We start from the raw sequence: 8,164 nt of genomic DNA, 5'->3' as shown, positions 1-8,164 counted from the left end.
CATACAATTTAATACTTTAACTTTTCTTGCTGTTGTCTGATTTCACTCCAACTTGCCTGTATACTTTGGGCCAGCAGTGAAAGAACTATTCTAGGCGTAGTTTCACCAGACTTGCAGGGAAATAGCATGGAATACCACTAACCTCTCTTGTATCATTTAGAGAAAGGTGTTTTTCTCTTCCTCCTCACCCTCAGACACACAATCCACCCTTTAATTTATCCACTGCAGTTTTCTTGACCATAAGATGCATAAAATTGAGGAAGGACCTGGGGAGGTAGACCTTTTTTTGTTTATTGTGTACCTACTACCTACTACAGGGTCTGGAACGGGCTCCCAAGGGAGGTGATGCTCTCCCCTACCCTGGGGGTCTTCAAGAGGAGGTTAGATGAGTATCTAGCTGGGGTCATCTAGACCCAGCACTCTTGCCTGCTTATGCAGGGGGTCGGACTCGATGATCTATAGAGGTCCCTTCCGACCCTAACATCTATGAATCTACTCTTACATCATCTAAGCTACTAAAAAGATAAAATCAATTATGTTCAAACTCTCTCAGAGCATTCCTGTTTTATATAAGGTAGGACCAAATTGCCCCATCTTTATTCACAAGGAGCCAGGCTGTCATGTCCATTCAATTCACTTTGTGCCAAAGAGGAGGGACAAGCACACTTAAGCTGACGTGAGAATCACCCTGAAATTTCACAAGTGCAAGGAAAACCCTGCTATTTTAAGGATAGCAGAGGTGACATAATTGTGCTAAACCAGCTATTTTCCTATCACTAACTTAAAGGAAAGGAAATGGTGCATGTGATGGAGCTGCATACTGCTAGAATTGATCCTTCAGTGGTATAAACTTGGCTGAATTTAAGGTGGATTCTCTTTCCTCTGACTTCTGCCAGGGCCAACCAGCTGTCAGGACCAAGGTGCATCTCTCTGTAGCCACCAATATTTATTATGTCTGAGCTCAGCAATGACGATGAGGTAGTGGCAGACTGGGGCTGCTGAATGATACCTTGTTGCCCAAGGAGGTCTACTGAACAGATTGTTCTTTGGTTTCATTTTGGGGATGTGTCATTATCTGCTGCCTCTCTCCTAAATTTACAGTTGTTGGGAAGTCCAAGTGGCAAAGTAAGAACTTTTACATAATGTGGGGGACCATATGTCATCCTAAGACGCCCAGATTTGTTAGCAAAAAAGTCTGCAGACTACGTGCCCACCAAGGTAAATGGGTTGTTCCATCAGAACAGGAAGTGCGAGGTTTGGCACCCAACATGTTAGTAGTAACAGAAATAAGGGATGTTTATTTAGCATATGATTTCACCTTGAGAGTTTTCTTTTTAGCCTCATGAATGTTTCATAACATCACAGAGTGATTCATGGAATGAAATCAGAGGTTTATATGCTACAAAAAAGTTAAGAAACTCTTAATCATTTCTCACATCCATGATTAAGAATTATCAGTAAATAAATGATCTTTCACTCTCCTGGGCTCTGTTACTCTTCAGAATCAAATCACGTTTTGCAGTGATAGGTCATGAGACACAGGACACTTCCATTAGCACAACTCTGAAATTTTTAATAAAAATGAGCATAGTAAACTGTTTTCATTTTTGTGTATTTAACAAGAAATAAGCAAAAACTGTGACTGCCAGGCACAATTTTTGGTAAAGATGCTAAAAAAAAGTTTGCCAAAAGTCTGGACTGCTCAAGGAATGGCAATGAGATGCCTCTCTTTCTAAGTGGTAGTGACTTAAAATAGTTACAGATGTTCAGAGACTAATTCCTGGTAGCCTTGTGCTCTAGATTGCAAAACCATGGTTATAACTAGCATTAATTACCATCCCTCTTGGCAGTCCCAGCTAAGAAGGGAAGAATCAGACATAAATGGGAAATCAATACATTTTGTTGATCCCTCTGGAAAATAGGTTAGGCAGGGATGCAGAAGAGATGCTGCTTTTTCTGCATATGTTGTGGAAAAGAGAGGTCTTCTGACACTGCCATCTGTCTGGCATCCGTCGCAAGCACTACACACATTTTGTAAAATTCCAGTTGGTACAGCCCATTGAACTATTTTGCCTGCGGTGGACAGTTGTAGTAAGATGTTGATTTTTTTTTTCACTGGTTTCTTGCCAGGGTAACTTGTTTACATGGATGTACTCCTGATTAACACCACCAGAAGAGATGAAAGTGGGACTGAAAGGTCATGTCTACATGCACTTTTACATGCACCTAAACTTAATGTGCATTTGCCTAATGCACATTCAAGCAATTCATGTGTATACATGTGCACACACTAATGTACATTAATGTGGGTGTGCGGATAGATTTGGGACTAAAGTTAGTCCCAAGCCAATGGACACACACTGCGTTAATGCGCATATGTGAGTTAGGCAGGAGCTAGGCTTTAATCCCTAAAAGTAAGGGCTTAGGTTCCTAACTGTAGGAGAAAGTTTGGAGCTGTGAATCCTGACTTTATATGGATTGGGGTTGGGGTGCCTGAGCTCTGACGGAGGTGAGATTTTTAGATGCACCTCTTTTCTGTGTTTTCTTTTCGTTAGCTTAAGTGTCCCCTAACTCAGCATGCTACTTGGGTCTGGGTCCACATTCCTAGATATCTAATGCTCTCCATGCCTTGTATATGGAATTTAAATGGCTAACTCATGGACTGTGGACTCCTCTTTGCAGGACAGTTATTGTGAGTATCACCAAGCATTCTCCCATTCTTCATGTAGCCCTAAGTGCCATCAAAAGTCATTTGACTTCTGTCCTCGAGCGAAGAATCTACAATGATCAGCTTCTTTCCAAACTTGTTTTTTCTTTTTTTAAAGAAGAAAACACTGCAATATATATCCCTTTCCAATCCCATCAGTTACTGTCTCAGCAACAACAGATTCAGGCCTACTCATTTTTATCTCCTGTCATTTTTGTCACAAGTATTTAGTTCCACAATTTGAATGCCTCATATGTTCCATAAAAGCAAACAGCAATGTGTAATCCTTTGACCTTTTCAGGGTTCTTTGGTGTAATTTACTGGCTATTCACTTTTTCTCTCCAGCATAGACCTTACAACTCCACAATAAAAATGGACAGCCAAGCAAAAGGTGAAATGCGGTAAAGGTTACAGCCTTGATTTTGTTAGAAGTCTATTAAATGTTCATGGTCTTTTTATCAGGAAAAAATAGAATAAGGACAGAAAATGGCCTCAGATGAATCATGCTTGTTATGGGATAAAGAAATGATAGACACATAACCCATTTTTGTTACCATTCTGAGTACAGTCTTGTGACCACTCATTTTATGGCTGCTCTGTAGCCCATTTTATCCTTTTAAGTGAATGTAGTAATCCCGTTAATTAACTTGGTGAAAGATTGAAATACAAATCCTTTAAACTTGTCTCATGCATTTTATTCTGACAGGTATTATTACCAAGACATAGTTAATGCCATATTTTGTATTTTATGACTCACTGAAATTCCCAGTATTTTTGAACCCATAAATAGGTTTGCTAGTTTTAATCCCTTAATTTTACTAGTTTAACTCCTAGAAATAGTCTTGAAAGGCGGTGTTTCCTTTGACAAATGGAAGGAGAATGTCTTGCACAAGGAAACTGGAAAGGTAGATGGAAAAGTCAAAGTTCAAACAAGGGGAAAGTTTAACAACAGTGCAGATTTGTGTTATTGTATCTGTAGAATAAAACTTTGGGTAAGATTTTGCCTTTCCCCAGTCCAAACCAATACATGTTTGGGAGGAACTTCCTTAGTCAGATACTGCAGAGGGAGATGTTGACCCTAGGTTGACTCTTCACATAGGGGACATAGTGGAACAGAATGCAAATAGAGCAGAGTATGGGATACTCCAGACTGCAGAGCAACTTGCAGGTCATCTTTGTGAAAAAAACTGTTGTCTATCTTAAACAGGATTTCATAATTAGCTTTATTGTCAATAGCTAGTTCTCAGCTGACTTTCTTGAAGCTGTTTTTCTTTGGTAGTGGTGATTTGATTTTGCTTTGATGTAACTTTTTCAGTCAACTAGAAAGATTAGATGCTTGGGTAGATTGCATGAATTAGTGTGGTGTTTGCAGCCTTATATTTCCTATAATATTAAGTGTTTTAGCCTCTGAGCCTGGAATTTTTCTGATATAATTAATGCATTAACACATGACAGCACTAGGATTCTCCTTCCCCTTCTGAAAAGAGGCAGTTTGCTTATCTAAATAGTTGCCTAATCCAGTGGGTGTGAATGTACATTATATTAGTGCTGGCAAACTGTTGACAAGTCTGATCACATACCTGGGTGTGCAGAGCTTTAGTTGGTCAAGCTGTCCTTGCAGGGTTGTGGTGGAATGTCCTGTAAGTGAAATAGAAAATGTTTGGTTCAGTTTTGAGTTTCAGATGTCACTGCACTTTCCTGTTTCCCTTGTCACCTAGGTCTGAAGACAGACGTCTGGCACATCCGTTCATACAAGAATGCTGGTATAAATTTTCTTTTTGTCATTTTCAACCCTACCATCACGCTGAATAACATTAGAGGGAGGCATGTGGGTGTGTTAATGAAACCAGCTTAATAGTCTGATTTTAATCACCGTGCAAAATTTTCTGATGCTTTTCCAAGGTGGGGTTTTGCGGTCGTTCAATCCTGAAAATATTTTTTAAATACTGTACTATTTGGAAAGACAAACAATGGTTATGGAATAGATATTGGCTTTTTGACTAGTTTAGCCCTAGGAAGATAAACGTGATGTTGATATTGACTGTTTTAGACCTGGCGAGATAACGGTGATGTTGCTATATAACGAACATTTTTTGGTTCATTCAGTGTACTTAGTAATGACCTTCACAATTGGGAAAACTTTCTTTTTTCTTTTATTTGTTTACTGCAGACTCGTGCAGTTTTTCCAAGACTTCAGATGTCTGCATGTATCCGTGCCCACTTTCTGAAAGAAGCCATGGATAAACCCAACACACACACTGATGTCAGCAGGGAGTCTTCATAAGGAATTCTACTGTATAATGTATGTGACGAGCAGAGGATAACATTTCAGTTAGGAAACAGATTTCAGAGAGATTGAATGGCTCAAAGGATTGGTGATGAGATATAGAGACTTTCTTCTCTGTCACCTGTTCAATTTTAGCCAACATTTGCATTGACTGAAAGTTTTTACTAACTGGTAGCTGTTGGTAGCTTATATTATGCCAGTGACCGCACTTTCATTTTTTTCCCTCTTTTTTGAGCTGTTATCAGTGCCAGCTATAGTATTTCAAGTATAAAGCATAGTTCTTAAATTAATAGAATTCTTTAAGCTGGAACAAACTTTTAAAGAGCATAAACTTTTAAAAGGGCTATTGGTTTCAATTCAGTTGAGCAGACTGATATCCACGTGAGAAGAAATATATTCACTTGTTGACAATCTCTGCAGAAGTGGCTTAGGACTGAAAAGGCTGTTTAGAATGAATTCTTTATTGCCCCATGGACACTCGCTTTATATTATAATTGGGGTATGCAGGAGGAAGATGGGGAAAGCTGTTCTACTGCCTTCATGATGAAAATTCATATACATTTTAAAACTACAGCAATACACTCATTTTCATGTTTCAAAAAGATTTAATTGTTGTGGGGCACATATCTGGCAGGCATATATTGCCAGAACTCTATTGAAATCCTAGTTTTGAGCTGTCTGATGTGCAGTTTTAAATCTCTTGGATTTTTTTTCTGGGCAATATAATGCTTTTCCAGTAGTATGTACATCAAAGCATACTTTAGTGCCATTAAAAATGAAGATATGACTAACCAAGACAATTTTCTTAGGTGGATTATAGGCAGAAATGTGTGTTAATCACAACAGCTTGATTCTTCTAGTTTGTAGATTATTATAATGCAGTGAACATTCTTTGTGTATGATAAAATGAGTATTTTCAAAATACATCATCAAGTTGATGACTCTGGCCGGCTACCTGTAGCTTTCTTGCAGGGAAGTAGACTTATCTGGTAGGCGTATCTCTCTCTCAGACAAAAATATGTTGCATAGAAATGTCTGGACTTTATTGCCTTCAACTTCTTAAAACAGGAACTTGTCTGTCAGCATTTTTGTTAACCAATGACTTTCTCTCTTTGCAGAGTGGCTGGTTCTGACGGCCAAACTGGTTCTTGGTTTGTCTGACTAAAATATTTAGCAATTCTGTACAGAGCCCTGGAGTATCTGTAGGATCTATGACCAGGACTTCCAAAAGCATCTAGTAATGTTGGTGGTAAAATGAAGTTAATGCCACGTTGGTCCAGGAAGAGACGTTTTTGTGGATTGTATCTTTTATTGGACCAGCTCCATTGTGCAACTGCATAGTTGCATGCGGGTGGTTCAATAAAAGGTATCAGCCCCAAACAGTCTTGCCTCTGGTAATTCTGGGCACCCAGCTTGAGAACCCCTTTTCCATTCTGATTTCTAAAGGGTAAGCATTTACTTGGCACCCACACTACTTGTTCAGTTTTCAAAATCTTGGCCCGTGTTTTATGGGATATTATCCTTTCACATGTAGCAGATACACTTAGCTCTCAATATTTAACTCTGGATAGGTCTAGACCAGGGGTGGGCAAAATCTGACCCACAGGCCGGATTGGACCCATGGTGGACTCCATTTCCCAGCAGCCCTTACCCACATCACTATGGCCGGTTTCAATGGAGACCCGAGGAGCCCACACTACTTGGACAGGGGCATGCAGGCAGTAGATTGCAGCTCTGCCCCAGCCCCAGAGCAGCTCCCTGTCCAGCTGTGCACCCTGCCCCAGCACTGCTGGGACCGGTCTCCCTGGAAACCCTGGCCCTTTCCTGGGATCTCCATGGAAACTGGTTGCAATGATGTGGGCAGGGGCAGCTGGGAAATGAAGTCCGGCCTCTGGCTGGATCAGCCATTTTGCCCACCCCTGGCTTAGCCTGTAAGCAGTCTTGGCTAGGAACCGCCGGGCCTTGTTACACCTTACGCTGTGAGGTGCACAAATGTTGATGGGTGTTTGGTTCTAGCTCGAGTTTGGAGCACTTGTGCTTCAGGTCAGCAGGGGCCTGAAGGACTGAATGGTAAGAATGACCCCCCCCTCCCATTGTGGGCTTTACCCCACCCCAGGGGCTCCCCCAGTTTCCCTCTCCTGCCCTTGGGGCTCTCCACCTGCTTCCCTACCCCCACTTACTTGTGGCTACCTGTACTGTCCATCCCAGTGGAGCAGGCAAGGAAGGGTTAACTTATCTGTCTGGTCACTGCCGGGCTACTGCTCTTCTCTGGGCTGAGCCAGGGATGGGCAAAATGGTGGATCCAGCTGGTAGCCGGACTCTATTTCCCAGCAGCCCATGCTTGTGTCACTCTGGCAGGTCTCCACAGAGCCCCCAGGAGTGGTGGAGCTGTGGCAGCCCAGGGCCATTGTGTCCCTGGAGACTGGCCTGAGCAGTGCACTGGCAGCCCTCACCACTGGGGGGGGAGCTGCTCCAAGGCTGGGGCCCAGATCTTGTGGCAGTGATAGTGCAGGTTGCAGCCATGGCAGAGCCACGATCCGCTGCCTGCATCACTGCCGCAAGATCCCGGTTACTGCCCTAGAGTAGCTCCTCAGCCAGACACATGACCTGCTTGATCCGGCCCACAGGCCAGACTTTGCTTGTCTCTGCCTTCGTGTAATACAAACTGGGTAGCAGGGATCAGAGATAAGCCTTCTCTGGAGAGAGATAACATGGGTGCCTAATATATCCTTAAAACTCATTTCAAGTGTTACTGTGCGGACAATCAAGGTGTTAAGAGCTCCAAGAACCACCCAAAATTACCATTTAGCCAAGCTCTTAGGGTGAGATTACACATTACAATTAGACCACAGTGAAGAGCACTTGAAACTTGAATGATTACACATTAAGGCTCATTAACAAGTGCTAAGTGCCCTTTAGGCATCTTGGAGTTATGCCACTTTAGGCAAGGATTATCTCTGAGCTGTGCTACATAGCTTCGGTTAAGTTAACTTTCAGATATTCATCTGAGATAAAACCACCAATTTGTGATCTTCCAGTATCCCAGAAGGCACTGCTCCCAGGTGTACTAGTTATCATTTAGGACTTTACAGCCCTGGACTGACAGCTGGGAATAGTTGGGCAAGAGGTGGGTGGGAATGGGTTGAGTGGGGATGGAGGGGAAAGGGGGG

The 8,164-nt window shown here is 42.0% G+C and overlaps 2 long non-coding RNA genes across 2 annotated transcripts in view; one reads left to right on the top strand and one right to left on the bottom strand.

The window, feature by feature from the left end:
• LOC102386403 overlaps positions 1-7,269 on the bottom strand; it is a 38,197-nt gene extending 30,928 nt beyond the window's left edge. Inside the window, exons 1-2 of the long non-coding RNA XR_323202.1 lie at positions 7,175-7,269; positions 4,288-4,345 (exon numbers count right to left, since the gene is read on the bottom strand). This is a non-coding gene — a long non-coding RNA (uncharacterized LOC102386403). The remainder of the gene's footprint in view (positions 1-4,287; positions 4,346-7,174) is intronic.
• The window catches only part of LOC112549360, a 233,785-nt gene that overhangs the window by 13,640 nt on the left and 211,981 nt on the right, over positions 1-8,164 (top strand). The window contains exon 2 of the long non-coding RNA XR_003092761.1: positions 4,878-5,009. This is a non-coding gene — a long non-coding RNA (uncharacterized LOC112549360). The remainder of the gene's footprint in view (positions 1-4,877; positions 5,010-8,164) is intronic.

Source organism: Alligator sinensis, unplaced genomic scaffold (genome assembly GCF_000455745.1).
Source record: "Alligator sinensis unplaced genomic scaffold, ASM45574v1 scaffold277_1, whole genome shotgun sequence".
Lineage (NCBI taxonomy): Eukaryota > Metazoa > Chordata > Crocodylia > Alligatoridae > Alligator > Alligator sinensis.
The sequence above is the reverse complement of the archived record's forward strand: the minus strand, read 5'-3'. Positions and strand labels throughout refer to the sequence as shown.